Below are 21,667 nucleotides of genomic sequence, written 5' to 3' on the forward strand. Positions count from 1 at the left end.
TGTGTAAAAAGCTTCATTGGTTTCCTGCCAACCTTAGGATAAAGTCTAAATTCATAACACGGTTTGGGGAAGTCCAGCGTAACCTGCTGCCTCTATACCACCTTACCCTTTTTGTCATTCTACCTTGGGCACTACCATCAATCAGCTGCATTAGTAGCTCAGTAATAGTAGTATAGAAATAATGCCAGCTAACATTTATTGAACACCTATTAATACTTATACCAGATATGTGCTTTATATGTATTCTATCCCTTAATCCTTGTAATAACTTTGAGTATAGGTATGGTAGTTAGCATTTTACAGAGGAGTCACACTGAACTACTTTGGGGTTCTCAGACACTGTACCTCTGGGCTTTTGCATATTTATTTTCTCCTTTTGGATTACCAATAGCTGCTATTCACTGCTTTTTACAAACTTTTTAAAAAGTGTAACTGCAGGGGTACCTGGGTGCTCGGTGGGTTAGGGCCTCTGCTTTCTGCTCGGGTCATGATCCCAGGGTCCTGGAATCGAGCTCCTCCCCCGCATCAGCCTCAGCAGGGAGTCTGCTTCCTTCTCTTTATCTCTCTCTGCCTGCCTACTTGTGATCTCTGTCTGTCAAATAAATAAATAAAATCTTTTTAAAAAAAGAATTATAACTGCATAGAAAAAAGTATATGTACTTTAAACTTCAGTGAACAAACAACATATTCGTGCATCCACCACCAGATCAAGAAATAGAACCCCTCCCTAGAAGTCTCCTCATATCTTCTCCCTATTACTAATCTCACCTTCCTTCTCAAATGTTGATAATTTTCTGACAACACCATGGATTATTTTTGGCTGTTACTGGGGAACTGTGTAAATGGAATTGTATAGCACTTATTCTTGTGTGTAGCTTCTTAAACTCAACATTATATCTGTAAGAATCATTCATGTAGTTGCCTTCAGATACAGTTCATTCCTTTCCATTGCTCTGTAATATCTTGATACATAAGTATGTATGTATCACCTTTTTTCTATATTGAAGGATAATTTAGTTATTTCCAGTTTATATTATTGCCAACCATACAGTTAACATTCTTATAATTATACATTTAAAAAAAAAAAGATTTCACTCATTTATTTGAGAGACAGTGATAGAGCATGAGCAGGGAGGAGGGTCAAAGGGTGACGGAGAAGCAGACTCCCTGCTCAGCAGGGAGCCTGATGCAGGGCTCAATCCCTGGACCCCAGGATTATGACCTGAGCCAAAGGCAATCACTCAACCAACTGAGCCACCTAAGTGTTCCACATTATACATTTTTAATTTTGGTTCAACTCTTGGATTATTTTTCTACCACATTTTAGCTGACTAGATTTCACTTTCCCTAAGAAGGCTTTCTTAGCCTCTCCAAGTCCGGATTTGGTACCCTTTTCTGTGCACTAATAACACTCTCACCTTCCTCTATCATAAACATTTATATATGTTCCACCATATTCAAAGTATGTGTGTGCACTCAAAGTGTGTGTGTGTTTCATGCAAAAGAAAAACCATGTTTTCTCTTTCCTTGTCTTTTTGTCACTCACTGAGTACTTAAATAATAATTGAGTGAATGAGTTTTTTCAGTATATTCACCCTTCCATTGCTTAAAAAAAATAAATAAACAAACATAAATCTAATGGAAATTGAATAGTTTAGTTAACACTTTCTGCCATTTATTCTCTTTAGATATGTAGTTACTTTAAAATAATAAAGTTATGTTAAAATTTGTAATTTGTCAGGCATCGGTGCTGTCCCTTTTGTACTTTTTTCCTACCATACAGCAATTCGTATTTTTGGAAAATGTTTTTTTTTTTTTTTTTTTTACCACTCGTTGCATATTTAATAACCCCATTCGTAGCAAGTGATGTTATTTGTCCTTTGAGAGTGGTCTTGAGTTTTGTAAATAGCCAGAAGACATTGGAGCCCAGATGAGTCTTTTATGAATGATAACCTGGATCAAAAGTGAGTTAAGATTTCAAGGAATATAATATTGACTCTTTTCTCCTGTCTCCTTCCCCTTATGGGCTTAAAAACCTATCTCTTATTACAGAATTAAGTCACTAAATTCAAATAGAGTTAAGCCGCTGAGATAAGCTGGAGTTTATAGTATATTTTGCTTTTGAGTTTCTTGTCACTTAACTGGTTTCTTTTGCACATTACTTATGTTATACTTGAGTATCATTTATTTGTAAGAGTTTTTGCTTTTCATCTTGAATTTATCTTCTCTGATAATAAAATGGATGTTTTTGCTTTAACCACCATGCTCATTACTAACACTCATTTCTCCCCTCCCCTAATTAAATAATAATAGTATACCTTTAACTATTTTATTTCTCCCATTTCTGTTAGACTTCAGTTCTCTAGGCTTGTTTATCACACACATTTTATGTAATATTTATTGATCTTGTTTGTTGTTTTGCCTTTCTTCCCCACTAAACTCTGACTTTAAGTCAAGTGCTTATTAAGAGTTTAACAAAAATGTTTTTGGAAAAAATGAAGACTGTCACCTGTTTCAGTCTTCTCTAACATACTGTCATTTGCCACAAGTTTGTTTTTATATTAGTCACTTTATTATTTTAAACTTCTTCTTTTTATTGAAATACTATTAAGTATAGATGGTCTTTATCTCCCTGACAGCTCTCCTCTGTCACCCATGAAATTCAGCTACCTTATTATTATTTTTTTAAATGGGGCTTGAACTCATGACCCTGAGCTCAAGATCTGAGCTGAGATTAAAAGCCAGATGCTTAACCATTTGAGCCACCCAAGTGCCCCTCAACTAGACTTTCTTCTCCTCCTCCTCCTTCTTCTTCTTCTTCCCCTTCCTTCCTTCCTTCCTTCCTTCCTTCCTTTCTTATTAAATATTTTATTTACTTATTTGATAGAGGGAGAGAGAGCATAAGCAGGGAGAACATCAGAGGGAAAGGGAGAAGCAGACTGCCTGCTGAGCAGAGAGCCCAGTGCAGGATTCAACCAGGACTCTGGGATCATAACCTGAGTCGAAAGCAGATGCTTAACCAAGTCATCCAGGTGCCCCTCAACTACATTTTATTAGACAAATCACTGTGACAGATCTCGGGGATAATACAACAAAGGCAATAATGTTGTTCCTATTGTCAAGGAGCTAAACATGAAATGTCTCAAATTGGGTTGTGAACATATTTGGAGAAGGTGGTGCTGATAACAATAAATTCTGACAAATAAGATTGGAAAAGACTTTGTGATATCATTTAGACAGTGCTTATATACCAACTCTATGTATTTTACACATGAACAAGCTGCTGCTTAATGTGGATACTCAGCTAGCTGTAAAGCTGAAAGAAAGTATTTTAGGTTAGTTTGGAAGACAGGATACTTGACAGGTGAACAAAAATTATGGGGGGATGGGGATTTCAGATGTGTAAGCATAGTAAGTTGTTTCATGTAGGTGACATGTAATTTAATTATGATACATAAAATGAGGTAGACGAATAGGCAGAGGTTAGATCAGAGAAGGCCATGTATGCTATTTTAGAACATCTATAATTCATCCTGTAAGGAATAGGGACCAAAGAGTTTTAAGTAGAGTTAATAAAACCTTTTACTCATTTAAATGGTGGAAGTTGATTAGAATAATGACCCTGATATCTATTATAGGAGCCTTAGTAACAGAGAGTTACTCCAGCAGACTTCACATTTTCTGTGTTGGTGAGAATAATGTTTATAGAGGTGCATCTTTAAGATAACAAAGTTTCACTCTTTGGAATTATAAAATTTTTTTTCAATTTGTGAACTCTCTTGGGCTTCCAGAAAATTTATGGAGTGTACTATTATGTATATCCAAGTACCCTCCATCTTAAATAAAACATGACAGATGAAATTGAAATTCTCATCTATCGTTTGACTGTCCCATTCCTTTTCCCTCATCCTGGATGTATGTATTTTTCTCTTGCTGCTTCTTTAAAGCATTCATAGTCTGCCTTCTATAAAAGATTTCAAAGTGAGAGTCATATATACTTTATGTACTAAGGTATCTTTTGTAAAAGTTGCACATTGAATTTTTCTGTTCTGGATTATTTTAAAAGCTCCACAAACCTTCTTATTTAAATTATTATAAATTTCTTCCTAGAGCACATTATTACACCATATTTTATGTTTTCGTTTGTAAATAAATCTAGTTTCACCTATTAGTCTTGTTTAAAATCAGACATCGGTGCTATAAATTATGAATATTCTAGCATTTGAACTCTATAAAAATAATTTACAAACTTAGTAAAAGATAAGGGGAAATAACGTGGACACAGAATGGTCAGAATGTATTTCCTGGGTTTGTCCATATATACTAAAGTAAGGGTAAAGTCTATTTCAGATACCTGTGTGTTTTTCTAGTTTGTCAATAGTGTTTAGCTTTTGTTTATTGCTTTACATTTCACTAAAAATTCTGTACGGATTGACTCTGTACTTGGAATAAATGAATTTTATTAAATGTTTGATTACAATAAGTAAATCTTCAGCATATGAAGTGTTGATAATATTCCAAGTCTTACAGAAGAAAGATTACTGATTTGGGTAAGTTAGGTCATTTTTGCAAGTTCATTTAGCTGATACGATGGGAAATCTGGGACTCCAACCTGGATCTCGACTCCATATCCATTATCATCCTATATGTATGAGAGGGCAAAACAGACTCAGGTATAAAAGTCAGGGAATGCCAGTAGTTTCAATGAGAGGATGAGATCAGTTTCCCCAGCAATGACTAAAAAGCATTTAAATTCAGTGAAATAATTATTGTAGTATCAGATCAAATGTGTTTAAGCCTTGTACAGTGTAACCATTTATTTTGTACATGTGCTTATTGCTTGGTAATTCTTTATGACTAGTTTGATTTACACGTGTGTAAATGTAAATCAGAGAAAGAGGTGGATAATTAAGATAGTCTTTGAGTTTTTCTCTTTTAGCGTATATTCAGACGTAATTGACCCAGTTTTCCTAACCCTGAGTTTTGAACCAGCCCTGGCACTATTGACATTTTGGGCTGGACAATTCCTGTTCTGGAGTTTTGTCCTGTGCATTATAGGATATTTAGCATATTTATTGTAGGATATGTGATTTTAGTAGATACCAGTAGTAGTTCCAATTATATGCTCATGTTTGGAGATTGGAGAAGACTTCAAGACCTTGTAATAGAGGCATGTTTATTAATAGAGGCACCACAATCCTTAAGTTATAGTAGAAAATATACTTGACATATGCTTGTAGAAAGAACAGAACAGTTAGACACAGGTTAAGAAAGAGGCAGTGGTGGGGCGCCTGGGTGGCTCAGTTGGTTAAAGCTTCTGCCTTCGGCTCAGGTCATGCATGATCTCAGGGTCCTGGGATTGAGCCCCACGTCAGTCTCTCTGCTCAGCAGGGAGCCTGCTTCCTCCTCTCTCTCTCTCTCTGCCTGCCTCTCTCTACCTACTTATGATCCATCTGTCAAATAAATAAATAAATAATTTTTAAAAAGGCAGTGGTTACATTGAAACTAGTGTCTTAGGTTCTAAGAAATAGAAAAAACTAAGCAAGACATAAATATGAGTATTATTAGAACAAGATAGGATATAAATAAATAAATGGCTGAATTTCAGAAAGAAACAATATGAAGAAAGGTAATGATTAAGAACAGGTATTTTTTTTTAAAGATTTTATTTATTTATTTGACAGAGATCACAAGTAGGCAGAGGCAGGCAGAGAGAGAGAGAGGAAGGGAAGTAGGCTCCCTGCCGAGCAGAGAGCCCGACTCAGGGCTCCATCCCAGGACCCCAGGATCATGACCTAAGCCGAAGGCAGAGGTTTTAACCCACTGAGCCACCCAGGGGCCCCAAGAACAGGTAGTTTTTAACTTACAGTTGGGCTGTGTTCTAAAAGTTCTTTTGAAAATAAATATCTTTGGTCTGAGGGTTCAATTTTTTCCTCAAGCATTTATTCAACAAGTATTTAAGTGCCTTATGTGGGCCAGGTATTAGGGCTAAGCAAAACAAGCAAGATGACATGGTACAGTACTTCTTGGAGCTTTTAAAATTTCACGGCATTTACAAGTAAAAATAACAAAGATTTGTTTATGCGAATGTTTTCTGCTTTCTCTCCTTCTTCCAGTTTGAGTTGACGGCAAAATATTTGTCTTTTCTTACTTACCTATGTATCCCCAGCTTCTAGAACACCTGGTTCATTTGTAAATATTTGGTAAATGAATATTGATTACTTGGAAGGAGACATTTTAAAAATTATACATGATTAATTAGAATTGTGAAAAGTACTCCAAAGCGAATAATACAGGTATATAACACAAATCGTGAAACAATGCATCTTGTGTAGTCTAAAGCTAAATTAGATTAGACAGAACTTTAAATTGAGGCACTATTTTCCCCCAGCTTTACTGAGATATAATTGGCAAATAAAATTATATATTTTAAAGTACACAGTGTGATAATTTGACAAACGTATACTTTGAGTAGTGATTACCATAATGGAGTTGACACATTGTTACCTCACATAGTTCCCTTTTTGTGTGTGTATATGATGAAAAAGCTTAAAATCTACTCTTAGCAAATTTCCAGTATACAACATGGTATTACTAACTATGCTCTTGATTAGATCCCCAGAGCTTAATCAGACCTTTTAACTGAAGGCGTGTTCTCCTTGACCAGATCATCTCTCCATCTCCCCCACCTCACCCCCTATCCCAGCCTCTGGTAACCACCATTGTACTCTGTTTCTAGGAGTTTGATCTTTTTTTGTTGGTGGTGTTCTTTTTTTGGTAAAGATTCCAAATAAAGGGGGGATGAAATCATACAGATTTGTCTTTCTCTGTTTGGCTAATTTTATTTAGTATGATGTCCTCTAGATTCATCCATGTTGTTGCAAATGGCAAAGTTTCTTTCTCATAGCTGAATGATACTGTTATCTATATATACCATATCTTCTTTATTTATTCATTCCTTGAGGGACACTTAGGTTGTTTCTATGTTTTAGCTATTGTAAATAATACTGCAGTGAAGTGGGGAGGGGCAGATGCCTCTTCAGCCTAGGGATTTTGTTTCCTTCATTTATATACCCAGAAGTGAAATTGCTGGATCATATGATAGTTTTATTTTTAATGTTTTGAGGAACCTTTATACTGTTTTCTATAGTGGCTGCACCAATTCACATTTCTAGCAATAATACACAAGGGTTCACTTTTCTCTGCTTCCTCACCAGCACTTATCTCTAATCTTTTTGATTATAGCAGTCCTAACAGGTGTGAGGTGATAGCTCATTGTGGTTTTGAGAGGCATATCCCTGATTACTGATGTTGAGTACCTATTCATGTACCTATTGGCCATTCGTATGTCTTCTTTGGAAAAATGTTTATTCAGTTCCTCTGCCCATTTTTAATTGGATTGTTTCTTGCTGTTCAGTTTTGTGAGTTCTTTATATATTTTGGATGTTAACCCCTTATCATGTAAAACTAGACCACTTGGTTTGCAAATATTTTCTGTAGTTCACCTTTTCATTTTGTTTGTCATTTCTTTTGCTGTGCAGAAGCTTTTTAGTTTAAACTAATCCCACATTTTTACTTTTACTTTCATTGCCAGTGCTTTTGATATCATATAAAAAAAAAATCATTACCAAGGCTAATGTCAAGGAGTATTTCCCTGTGTTTTCTTCTAGGAGTTTTATAGTTCTAGTTAGTGATCCCTTTTTTTTTTAAGATTTTATTTATTTATTCGACAGAGTTCACAAGTAGGCAGAGAGGCAGGTGGGGGGGTGGGGGGGAGCAGGCTCCCTGCTGAGTAGAGAGCCCAGATGCCGAGGCTTGATCCCAGGACTCTGGGATCATGATCTGAGCAGAAGGCAGAAGCTTTAACCCACTGAGCCACCCAGGCACGCCCCCTTTTTGTGTTTTTTTTGTTGTTTTTTTTTGTTTTTTTTTTTGAGATTGTATTTATTTATTTGACAGACAGACACAGTGAGAGAGGGAACACAAGCAGAGGGAGTGGGAGAGGGAGAAGCAGTCTTTCCTCCAAGCGGGGAGCCTGATACGGAGGTCAGTCCTCAGACCCTGGGATCATGACCTGAGCTGAAGGCAGACGTTTAACTGACTGAGCCTCCCAGTTTTAGGTTTCTTTCTTTCTTTCCTTTTTTTTTTTTTTTTTTTTTTTTTTTTAAGATTTATTTATTTGAGAGAGAGAGATTGAGAGAGAGAGCATGAGAGGGGACAGGTCAGAGGGGAGAAAAACAGACTTCCCGCCAGGAAGGGAGCCCGATGTGGAACTCGATCCCAAGACACCAGGATCATGACCTGAGACCAAGGCAGTAGCTTAACCCACTGAGCCACCCAGGTGCCCTTAGTGATTTTTAATACCAAGACTTTTTAAGAATTAGTAGAAGTTATCCAGACAAGTTTTGGTGATAAGATGGGGGCTTGGAATATATTGTAGGTTGACGAGCAACTGTGTGTGAATGCTGGAGGAGGAATATAATAGAGCATTTTTTAGGGCTTGAGAGATGGCAGGGGTGGCTGGGAGAGGCCAGGGGTCTAGCCTGGTACCAGATGATAACATTGATTTTTCGTTTATGTGTACTGAAATACTGAACATTTGTAGTAAAAAACAGTAATAACATTACAGTATTAACAATTAAATAGAAAAAAGCTTTTAAGTGGTAATTTTAAATGTTCTTTTATTTTGGTACTTGAAGAAAATCTGTTTTAATTAATTATAAAATGGGACTCCCATCTTCTATCTGTGTACTGATGACCTCTAAGTCTATGTTTTTGCCTCTGGATGTTTTCGTTTGATTTATGCTCACATATCCAAAAGTGAACTCTTTTCATATCTACCAGGTACGTAAAACAAAACCAAAACAAAACTACTTCATGGATTTTCTGTCTCAGTGAATGTTCACTCAATTTCTTAAGCCAGAAATTTTAATTCTACTCAGCCTCACCTTAAAATAATGAAGCTATGTTCCCATTTAATTATTATTTCCACTTAATTGTATTATATCACTCAGAGCTATCTTCTTTCTCTTAAGTAAAACTTCTGCCTAAACCTAGGTTTTTGGTTTTTTTTCTCTGTTGTATTGCTGCAAGTTTTCTAGCCATCTGTCTTTATTCTTTTCCCATTTAGTGTGTATGCCACTTGCAGCCTTAGTGATCTTTTCTGAATGTAAAGCTAATCCTATCTCTTGACGACCTAAAAACCTAGCATGGTTCATTCTGACTTTCAAGGTAAAAATTAACTACATGGCAAAATGTGCTAAAGCCTTTCAGGGTCTGTGTTATGCTCATCTCTCCAGCCTTTTGTATTTTCCTTTTCTTCACATCACATTCTTTATTTTTGCGATTATTTTTCAATTTCTAGGCATAGCTGTTTAAATTTAAATTAATTAAAACTAAATAAAAATTTTAAATCTGTTCCTCAACTCCTGTATTGGACAGCACAGATATAGAACATCTCTGTCATTATATAACAGTTCTGTTGAATAGTGCTGTTCTTGAGTACATTCAGCTCTCTATTGCCCATGTCTTTATATATGCTAATCTTTTTTATATGTGTAATGTGCCCTTCCTTGTTTTACCAGATAATTCTTTTTCCATGAAGACTCTTGGGTGTCGTCCATTTCTGGAGAACTTAACCTGACACTGTCTTTTTCTATTTCCTCCAATGCTGAAGTCTGAATTCTTGCTTTTTGCCTGAATGCCTATTATATTTAAATCCATGAGTCTTTGTTTAGTAGCAAGATTGAGGAGATAGAATGTATTGAAATTTTGTGTAAACTATAGTATTACTCAATATAGCTTTATGTTGAGTGTCGTGCATGGATTTACCACCATGGAAGTAAAGATACACTTAAATGGATTTTTCATCTGACTACTGACTAAAGAAGCATTTCATTAAATAATTGTGACCTTAGGAAAAGACAGTTTGTATGCTATATAGGTCAGAGTTACTAGACTTGCTACATTTAATAAGATTTAAAACATAGCATAGAATCTAGCAACTCAAGAATCTGTCTAAAGTTTATTTACAGATAGAAAGCATTATAATCAGGTGTGTTTTCATTACAAAAATACAGTATTAGATTTGTAGCCCTTAGGTCAACTTTAATAATAGCATTATGATAAACAGAGTGGGAATGAAGAAAGCATCAGTGTAGTACCTACCCTCAAATTTATAACATGGTTACTTATCATCAGCAAGTTTTATCTCTGTTCTATTTTAGTTACCCATTAATTCCTGTATCTCATCATCTCCTGGTATATTTCACTTCCATAATTTTAGGTTTTTTGTTTTTTTTTTTTTAATTTATTTGACAGAGAGAGAGATGACAAGCAGGCAGAGAGGCAGGCAGAGAGAGGGGAGGAGGCAGGCTCCCTGCTGAGCAGAGAGCCCGATGTGGGGCTCGATCCCAGGACCCTGGGATCATGACCTGAGCCGAAGGCAGCGGCTTAACTCACTGAGCCACCCAGGCGCCCCTAAGGTCTTTTTTTTTTTTTTTAAGTAGTTTCTCTGAGTGTACTTTATTATGCTTTTGCTTCCAAATCATTATTCTACCGCATAGAGAAGGCTCTTTATTATTGAGGATCATGGGATTTTTGGTATGTCATGAACATGTGGGAAGATAAGTTACTTTTCCACATCACTGATGACTTTGACATCTAATTTTTAGTCTGCCATCTTTACTTTAAACCCTGACATCATTTGTGGTTGACTTTATTGTTCTTAAGGATAACGCATTAAACCGTCTAACCTCACAGTTCATTTAATTCTCAGTAATGACCTTCACCTTTCTCTGCTTTAAATCTCTTAAGCTTTTTAAAAATTTAGCAAGGTTTATTATATATAATTTATAGAGAACAATTTTATGAATTCTGAAACACAAGCAGTTGAATAACCAATTCTTCTACTATCAAGATACAGAACAATTCTGTCAACCCCAGAAGATCTTTTGTTTTAAAGATTTATTTATTTATTTTATAAAGAGAACACAAGCAGGAAGGGTAGAGGAAGAGAGAGAAAATCTTAAGCAGACTCTGCTCTCTGCTGAGTGAGGAGCCTGATATGGGGCTTGATCTAATGACCCTGACTATGCCACACACATGCCCCATTCCCGGAAGTTGTTTTGTGCTCCTTGGTAGTCATCTCCTTAACCTGAACTCTGACACTGGAAACCAGTGGTCTGCTTTTTGACCTTACAGTTTTGCTTTTTTTCTGGAGTGTTATATAAATGGAATCACATAGTACGTACTTCTGAGTCTGGCTTCCTTCATTTAACAATATGCATTTGAGATATAGCCATATTGCTGCATGTATCAGTAGTTGTTCCTTTTGCTGAGTAGTAGTATTCCGTTGTACAATGGTTTATCCATTCAGCAGTTGAAGAACATTGTTTTTTTTTTTTTTTTTTCAGGGTTAGGTAATTGTGAATGAAACCCCATGAACATTTGCATACAGGTTTTTGTGTAAATGTTGTTTTCATTTCTCTTGGGTAAATGTCTAGGAGTGGGATTTGTGGATCATGTGGTAGTATATGTTTAACTTACTAGAAATTGTCAAACTATTTTCTAAAGTTGTGCGATTTTGCATTCCTAGCAGTAATTTAGGAGAAATCTAGTTGCTGCACATCTTATCAGCATGTGGTATTAGCAGATTCTTTGTAACCATTCTAATAGATATCTTTTATTGGCATTTTGATTTGTGTGTCGGTGATAAATGATGTTGGACAATTTTTCATGTGCTTATTTGCCATCTGTATGTCTTCTTTGGTGATCCTATTTGAGTCTTCTATCCATTTTTTTTTTTTCTTCTATCCATTTTTAAAAAATGAGTGTTTTCTTGTGTTTGAGAGTTCTTTAGTCTAGATACAAGTCTCTTATCAATTACATGATTTGCAAAAATTTGATATATGCTATTAACGAATATCACTACTATTTTTAGATAGTTGATTATCTTTTAGTTATTGAAAATGGGAAAATTATCTTATATTTACCTTTATCTTAACAATTTTGGGGGAACCTTTTTTTTTAAATAGATCCATGGATCTGTATTCTTCTGCTTGAATAATTTCATTTAATATTTCTTGTATTGGGGGTCTTCTAATGATTAATTTTTTTTTGAGGGGGCAGTCTAAAATGTCCTTATTTCACCTTCATTTTTGAAAGGTACTTTTATTGAGTATAGAATTCTGGGTTGGTAGTTTCTTTTAGTACTTAAAAATGTCACTCCATTGTCTTCTGGCTTCCACAGTTTTGGATGGGAAATATGCTATAATTCTTAACCTTTGTTCTTGTGTATGTAATTTAGAGTATTACCAGTCCTGTTGAACATTAACTAGAGGCCTTAAGTGAAGCAATAAAATTAGGGGTAAAGAAAAGCACAGTGATTTGAAAGAGGAAATACATTTGTTGCTTTCCTCATGTATCTGTATGGAAAAATATAAGAGAGTCAGTAGATATATTATTAAAATGGGTAGAGGAGTTTAGCAAGTTTAGTGGATATACATTGGCCATATACATTGGGCACACCAAAAAGAATTTTTTTTTTAAGTTGAATTTTTTTTTGTCCATGAAAACCATAAGGTAAGCAAGAATAATCTCAACAAATTATATGTTACACTTAAAAAAACTGTCATGAAGAATACTTTTTAAAACCCTTGTGATGCTTAACACGTTGTGGTATTTGCTTATGAGTAGACAAACAGATTAATGAAGAGACTAAAAACAGATCCACAAAGAAAAGTTGATAAACTGGACTTAGTCAAAGTTACAAGCCTTTGTACTTAAAGACATCATCAAAAAAGTGAGAAGAGCCCACAGACTGGAGAAAATATTTGCAGATAAATTATGTGTCTGATAAGTGACCTATACCCATAAGAACTTTTTTTTTTTTAAGTTTTTATTTATTTGACAGAGAGAGATCACAAGTAGCCAGAGGCAAGCAGAGAGAGAGAGGAGGAAGCAGGCTCCCTGCCAAGCAGAGAGCCTGATGCAGGACTTGATCCCAGGACCCTGAGATCATGACCTGAACCAAAGAGAGGAGTAATCCACTGAGCCACCCAGGTGCCCCTAAGCTTGAGAATTTTTTTTATTAATTTATTTATTTTCAGCATAACAGTATTCATTATTTTTTCACCACACCCAGTGCTCCATGCAATCCGTGCCCTCTATAATACCCACCACCAGGTACCCCAACCTCCTACCCCCCCATAAGAACTTTTATAACTCAGTGATGAAAAGACAAATAACCCAGTTATAATGTAAGCAAAGGATTTGAGATTTAAAAAAAAAAAAAAAAATCTGAAGACTATACAAATTACCTGAAAATCTGGAGAATATACAAATTACCAGTAAGCACATAAAAAGATGTTCAACATTATTAGTTACTAGAAAAATGAGATATCACTTTATTCTTACTAGAGTAGCTATAATAAAAAAGACAAGTATTGGTAAGAATGTAGAGAAATCATGGGTGAGAGTATAAAATGGTCCAGCTACTTTGGAAGACAGTTTGGTAATTTCTTTCTTTTTTCTTTTTTCATTTTGGTAATTTCTTAAAATGTTAAACATAAAATTATCATATGATCTAGCAATTCCAATTCTATTTCTATGTACCAACCCAGAAATGAAAATGTATGTCTACACTTTGGACACAAATATTCATAGCAGCATTATAGACAGTGGCCAAAAAGTGGAAAAAACCCAAAGTTCTATCAACTGATAAATGGATATACAGTTGGAGTGATGTACTCTAATATATGCTACAACATGGATGAATCTGAAAGACTTTATGCTCAATGAAAGAAGCCAGACACAAAAAATTTGGACAGATTACATGACTTTATTTATATGAAGTACCCAGAAGAGGCAAATCTGTAGAGACAAAAAGTTGATTAATAGGTACTTAAGGCTGGAGTAGGAAAGAGGTATCTCTTAAATGGGTATAATATTTCTTTTGGAAGTGATGGAATGTTTTAAAATTCGATTATGATGATGATTATACAATGTCTATATTAAAATCACCAAATTGGGGATGCCTGGGTGGCTTCCCTTGGTTAAGTTGGTTAAGTGGCTACCTTCAGCTCAGGTCATGATCCCAGCATCCTGGGATTGAGTCCCACATCAGGCTCCTTGCTTGGCAGGGAGCCTCCTTATCCCTCTGCCTCTGCCTACCACTCTCTTTCCCTGTGCTCATGCTCTCTCTCTAACAAATAAATAAATAAAATCTTAAAAAAAAATCACCGAATTATATATTTGTAATGAATAAATTTTATGATGGTAAATTATATCTCAATAAAGCTATTAATGAAAAACATACAGACTTACGTTTTGGGACTTTAGGGACATGAAGGTAGCCTTACTATTTGAGGTAATATTTTTAAAAATTTATTTGTTCTTAAATTTTATTTAAAAAAAATTTTTTTTTAGAGAGAAAGCCCAAGTAGAAGGAGGAACAGAGGGAGAGGGAGAGAGAGAGAATCTTAAGCAGACTCCATGCTGAGCATGGAGCCTGATGTGGGGCTTGATCCTAGGACCCTGAGATCATGATCTGAGCTGAAATCAAGAGTGAGGCACTTAACTGACTGAGCCAGTTAGGTGCCTCTCATTTGAGGTAGTATAATGCTTAGCATACAGTTGGGTTCTATATTAGACTGTTGCTAAAAAATGAATTCTGATGGATTTAAGAACTATATATATAAAGCAAAACTATAGAATTTTATACACACACATATATATGTAAAATAATTATCTTTGTCAAAAAACTTTCTTACCCAAGAAACAATTTATAAGTTATAAAACGAGATACAAAAAAATAGTATTTGTGCTGTATTAAAATAAAACAAACTTCTGTGTGAGAGAACAAAATGAAAAATCAAGCCATAGTTGGAGCATGGATGTGGTTCATGAAATTGGCAGTTGTCATTGTCAGTGCATCAAGAATGCATAAAACTGTGACTGAAGTTTGTTTTTTATTTTTGTTTTTTTTTTTTAAGATTTGATTTATTTATTTATTTATTTATTTATTTGTCAGAGAGAGAGAGAGAGAAGGAATAAAGCATGGAGAGTGTGAGAGGGAGAAGCAGGCTTCTGGCTGAGTAGGGAGCTCGATGTGGGGCTCAATCCCAGGACTCTGGGGTCATGACCTGAGCAAAGGCAGACGCTTAATGACTGAGCCACCCAGGTGCCACGTGACTGAATTTTTTTTTTTTAATATTCTTCTTTTTTTTTTTTTAAATTTTCAGCATAACAGTAGTCATTATTTTTTCACCACACCCAGTGCTCCATGCAATCCATGCTCTCTATAATACCCACCACCTGGTACCCTAACCTCCCACCTCCCCCCCGCGCCACTTCAAACCCCTCAGATTGTTTTTCAGAGTCCATAGTCTCTCATGGTTTCACCTCCCCTTCCAATTTCCCCCAACTCCCTTCTCCTCTCTAACTCCCCATGCCCTCCATACTATTTGTTATGCTCCACAAATAAGTGAAACCATTTGATAATTGACTCTCTCTGCTTGACTTCTTTCACTCAACATGGTATCTTCCAGTCCCATCCATGTTGCTACAAAAGTTGGGTATTCATCCTTTCTGATGGAGGCATAATACTCCTTAGTGTATATAGACCACATCTTCCTTATCCATTCGTCCATTGAAAGGCATCTTGGTTCTTTCCACAGTTTGGCGACCATGGCCATTGCTGCTATAAACATTGGGGTACAGATGGCTCTTCTTTTCACAACATCTGTATCTTTGGGGTAAATACCCAGGAGTGCAATTGCAGGGTCATAGGGAAGCTCTATTTTTAATTTCTTGAGGAATCTCCACACTGTTCTCCAAAGAGGCTGCACCAACTTGCATTCCCACCAACAGTGTAAGAGGGTTCCCCTTTCTCCACATCCCCTCCAACACATGTTGTTTGCTGTCTTGTTGGTTTTGGCCATTCTAACTGATGTAAGGTGATATCTCAATGTGGTTTTAATTTGAATCTCCCTGAGGGCTAGTGATGATGAACATTTTTTCATGTGCCTGATAGCCATTTGTATGTCTTCATTGGAGAAGTGTCTGTTCATATCTTCTGCCCATTTTTTGATATGATTGTCTGTTTTGTGTTTGTTGAGTTTGAGGAGTTCATTATAGATCCTGGATATCAACCTTTTGTCTGTACTGTCATTTGCAAATATCTTCTCCCATTCTGTTGGTTGCCTCTTTGTTTTTTTTGACTGTTTCCTTTGCTGTGCAGAAGCTTTTGATGACTGAATTTTTAAAAGGCAAACAGTCAGTTGAAAAGTGGCAAAAGGACAATGGGAATGGAGAACATTTCAAAATATGCTAAACCTCAGTAATAACTAAGAAACTGCAAATTAAAATAAATGATTTTATTTTAATGTGTTTGACAACTATAAAGTCTGATAATACCAAGTTTTGGTTATTTGGGAGACAATAGGCACTCTTAAGCATTGCTGATAGAGTTGCAAAATGATTTAATCATATAATGCATTATCTGGTAAAGTTGAAAATGTGCATACCTTGGGACCATGTAATTCCACTTATGGATTTCTGTCAGGAAAAAACTAACACTTGGACAGGATGACACATTTATCAAGTTTTTTTTTTTTTTAATAAACATATATTTTTATCCCCAGGGGTACAGGTCTGTGAATCACAAGGTTTACACACTTCACAGCACTCACCAAATCTCATACCCTCCCCAATGTCCATAATCCCACCCTCTTCTCCCAAACCCCCTCCCCCCAGCAACCCTCAGTTTGTTTTGTGAGATTTTTAATTCACTATTTTTCATAATAACAAAAAAGTGAAAAGTCATATAACTCTCAATAGAGAACTGGATAAACTGCATGTATTTATATAAATAAACTCTGTGTTATAGTCAGACTGAATGCATAGGAGTTTTGGCCTTTTGGTAAGAATTGATCTCAGTTATATAGGTAAGTCTCTCTGCTGAAAGCAATGAAAAAAATGTTAGATTAAAAAAAAAAAATAGAGCTGAAAAGACAGTTGGGAATCCCTAGGCTAATTTTAGAGGTAAGTAGAAAATAAGTGGCAAAGCTGCTTAAGCTTGAAGTCCCTTGTTAATATTGTTTGTTTGTATTTTCCTGGCTAACTAGGCAAAGGATCAAAATTCAAGCCTTAGGGCCTGTCCAAGGTAGATATTCTTATAGGAGATCTTCCGCAAATTAAGCTAGACTTCAAAAGGCCATGCCTGCAGGGTAAAAGCACCCAGATTTAAAGTCATCCTTCCTCTCTGCAGTTCCAGAATGTTACCTGATGAGCAGAGCAGGAAAAGGAAGAAGTAAAAGGGGGAAAATGTCTGAGATTGAATTTGTCACAGGGTGGCCTTCTAGCAGATCTGTATCCTAACAATCAAGGAACCTCAGGCTGTAATACTGGATTGAAGTGTTGCTGTGGTCTGAATTTTTGTGTTGCCCCAAAATTCGTTTGTTGAAACCTTGATGCCCAGAGTAATGTTACTAGGAGGGTGGGTCCTTCTGGAGGTGATTAGATCATGAGGATGGAGCTTTTACAGGATGGGAATTAGTGGGTTAGTACCCTTTTAAAGGTGATCCCAGAGAACTAGCTCACCCTTTCTACTATGTGAGGACACAGAGAAGTTGGCATTCTGTAACCCAAGTGAGAGCTTCACCTGATTCAGACCATGCTGGCACTCTGATCTTGAATTTATAGCCTCCAGAACTGTGAGAAATAAATGTTTGTTGTTTCTAAGATACCCAGTTTCTGTTATTTTGTTATAACCACCTGAATGGACTAAGAAATGTATATATATATAGTTTCCTACTGTTATAACAAATTAACTCAGATTTAGTGGCTTAAGATAACACTAACTTACTATTATCTTACAATTCTTAGGGTCAGAAGTCTGAAGTGGGCCTCGGAGGACTAAAATCAAGTTGTTGGCAGTGCTGTGTTCCTTTATGAAAGCTTTGGGGCAGAGTTTATTTTTTTGTGTCTTCCAGCTTTTAAAAATTGCCAGCACTCTATGGCTTATGGCTTCTTTCTGTCTTCACAGCAAGCAATGACCTGTTGAGTCTTTCTAATGATGCCATCTCATTCTGACTCTTTTTGTCTCTGTCTTCCCATTTTAAAGATTTTTGTGATTATAGTGGGTCCATTAGTATGATCTTATTATAAGATCAACTAATTAGCAACCTTAATCCCATTTGTAACTTTAATGCCTTCTTGCCATGTAACATAATTTATTCATGGATAGTGGGTATTGGAACATGAATGTATCTGGGAGGCCATTCATTCTGCCTACCACAAGATGGTTTCTAACTGATGGTGCCTTTAGCTGCCTTCTGGAAGCAAACAGTAAGCATCTTTGGAGGAGGGTACATCTATCTTAGGCCTTGGAATTTTTAATCTTTTGAAAGCAGAAGCCAGTAAGTACTGAATTAATACGTGCACAAAGAAACAGGTAAGAGGAGCAAGAACGGTGAGACAGCAGAACACACTCATGCACAATAAGTTATTGGGATGATCAGATACTGATTTTTAAAATTGTCATGCTTCCCATATTTAAAACAGACCTAAATATTTGTAAGGAATGGGGAGCTATAAAAAAAGATGTTAAATATTTGAAAAAGAACATAATTGAACTTATATAAATAAAATTATTAAACTAACAAGTCAGCAGATAAGCTTCCTGAAATAAGAGGGTTTGGATTTATCCTCTGGTGAAGACAGCTCAGAAACCGGAGTGTATATTTAAAAGAAATTTGTTTCAGCATTGGAAAACAGGTAGCAGAAGACTGTGGTCCCAGAGAAAAATTAAATCAATGATGGAGGCTCTATGATCACTCCACCATTTTGCTTGGAGGTCATTTCCAGACTGTAGCACAGGCAAGATGATTCCAAAAAGAGCCCAGTGGTCTACAGACTTGAGAAGACAAAGATCAGCATTCAGAGTATTTTAAGTGGCTAGAATTTGTGGGGGCATAGTACCAGAAAAGCGGGAGCTATGTAGAAAAAGAGCTCAAGAAACCAGCACATGTTACCCTTGAATCTTTGGAAGCCAGTTAATGCATATGTAGGACGGACATCCACAGAGCTGATAAATAACACTTTAAGGAAAGAATGATTACCAGTGAACCGTGATCTGAACAATTGCTAGAACTGACGTAGGGCTGGGAGTCATTCAGGTTCCCACCAACCAGAGTAAGAACAATAATGGAATATAAGAGTAACTCAGTGGAGATCCACAAAAGCTAAACATAGTAGTGGGAAGACTTTTGTGCTTTTATTCTAGAAACCTTTTTTAAAAAGTATTTTAATGTTTTGAATAAACAAAGTATGATACTTGTTAAGAGAAAAAAAAATCCAGCGCTCACAATGTAAAATTCATAATGTCTGGCATCCACATAAAATTACCAAAGATGCAAAAACAGGAAATGTATCTCAACATCAGGAAAAATTAATGGATAAGAAAACACAAATATGAAACAGAAGATTAAGGAATCAAAAGAAGCATTTTTTAAAAAATTTTATTTATTTATTTGACAGAGATCACAAGTAGGCAGAGAGGCAGGCAGAGACAGAGAGAGAGGAGGAAGCAGGCTCCCTGCTGAGCAGAAAACCCAATGTGGGACTCGATCCCAGGACCCTGGGATCATGACCCAAGCCGAAGGCAAAATAACCCACTGAGCCACTCAGGCGCCCCAGAAGCCTTCTTTTTAAATAAAAAAAAAAAAAAAATGAGGAACTTTGAATGAACTTTACTGAGAAAAAAAGAGAAAGCATAAATAACCAAAGTAAGGAATGAAAAGCAAAAGGGACATGACTGCTGATGTTGTTGATATTAGATAAATAAAAGCATACAGTGAAACATTTTATGCAAATAAATTGAGAAATGCAGTTGAAATGGATGGCTAACATGAGAAATAGAATATCTGAGTAGACCTATGACAGTTAAATAAATTTGATTGGTAATAAGCCTGTTCAGAAAGAGTTTATTTCCAGGTGGCATCCCTGGCATATTCTACCAGATAGTCAAGCAAGACATCCTACATTTTTTCATTTTTCCCAGGTGGCAAAAGAAAAGAACTTTACCATTCATTTTATGAGGGTAGCATAATATTAACATCAGAACTTGATAAGTACAAAAGAAATTTACAGACCAGTTTCTTTGGTGGCCATAGATCAGTAGCACCAATACTATATACTGTGAATAAATCTTAACACGATATGTGTAAGACCTTGGTCTTATCTAGGGAAGAGCTGAGAAGCCCAGTAGAACAAAGTAAGTCCTTGTTTATCATCTTTTCAGACTTAAATATAGGAAATGTGCAGCCTTTAACTTCAGTAGGCTTATATGCGGGGGGGGGGCGGGGGGGGAAGGACGTGATATTTTGTCCAGTATAACACAGAATAACATCTTAAAATAGTTGTTTACAATATTTTTGGAGCACATTGATAAATAGAATATCTTAGTAATAGAGATTTGGGGCTCTTTGAGTCTGAATCGTTACCTAATATGAAAGTCTTATATAGCCTTCTTGAAAGCTCTGTCTGATGATGATTTATTCACTTTTCTGCCTGAAATTTCCATTCATAGGAGCTAGTACTGAATCATTTCACAAAGATTTATTAACTACATATTTATTAAGTACCATGATAACTACATTATTTTATTAAATCTAAGACCTCATTAATTTTAAGTTGCATCATTTCTTCACATTCTAAATGAAAAAGTGTTGCTACTCTTTAATTATAGCACATCATTGATTTTTAAATGCATCTTGCTTTCAAAGATATTAAAATATTTTTTAAAGCATTTTTGTATTTATGAAACATTTCTATAGAAGTATTTCCATTTTTCTATGATTTAGAAAAAAAAATCTGAAAAAAATCTGCTTTACCTTTCATTTTTCATACCTATCATTCTACCTTTTGTTTTTCTTCCCTAATTTAAGCACTCTTAAATGCATTACTTTTTTGGTTTCCTTTTTTGCCATGCTGGTCATTTTTCTTGAAATGCCTTTTACTTTATCAGTAAGCTGCTTAAAATTGAATAAGATACAGCCTTCACAGAAAATTATAAAATACTGAAGTCAGTATATCCAGAAGGTAGAATACTCTTGCAAATTCATGATACTTGTTGACTTGACAAGATTGTTGGTATTTTTTCCCAAATATTTGATATTTCCAAGGTAATACCTTAGAAAGGTATTACCTTTCCAAGGTAGTCTATAGCCACGAACAAATTGTTGTGTTTTAATTTTTATAAGTATGTAGGTTTAAATTTTTATATCATACTTTGCACAGCCAGGATTTTCTCCCCATTGATATTCATTTACTCATTCTTGTAACTGAGGTTAAAAATGCTGCTTTCTGGGGTGCCTGGGTGGCTCAGTCCTTAAGCATCTGCCTTTGGCTCAGGTCATGATCCCAGGGTCTTGGTATCAAGCCCTGTAATGAAGCCCCACCTCGGGGCTCCCTGCTCAGCCGGAAGCCTGCTTCTCCCTCTCCCACTCTCCCTGCTTGTGTTCCCTCTCTCTCTGTCAAATAAATAAATCTATAAATAAAAAATAAAATTTTTTAAAAAGATGCTACTTTCTTTCATGTTAATGTTTTTTGTTACAGGTATAAACTGGAATGTAATAGATGTCTTTTTTCATTCTCCTCTACAAAA

The 21,667-nt window shown here is 35.8% G+C and overlaps 1 protein-coding gene across 14 annotated transcripts in view; it reads left to right on the top strand.

The window, feature by feature from the left end:
- LCORL (ligand dependent nuclear receptor corepressor like) overlaps nucleotides 1–21,667 on the top strand; it is a 161,649-nt gene that overhangs the window by 19,337 nt on the left and 120,645 nt on the right. The gene's annotated exons all lie outside the window — the stretch shown is intronic.

The sequence above is a fragment of the Mustela nivalis genome, assembly GCF_964662115.1.
Source record: "Mustela nivalis genome assembly, chromosome: 4".
In the NCBI taxonomy this organism is placed as follows: Eukaryota; Metazoa; Chordata; class Mammalia; order Carnivora; family Mustelidae; genus Mustela; species Mustela nivalis.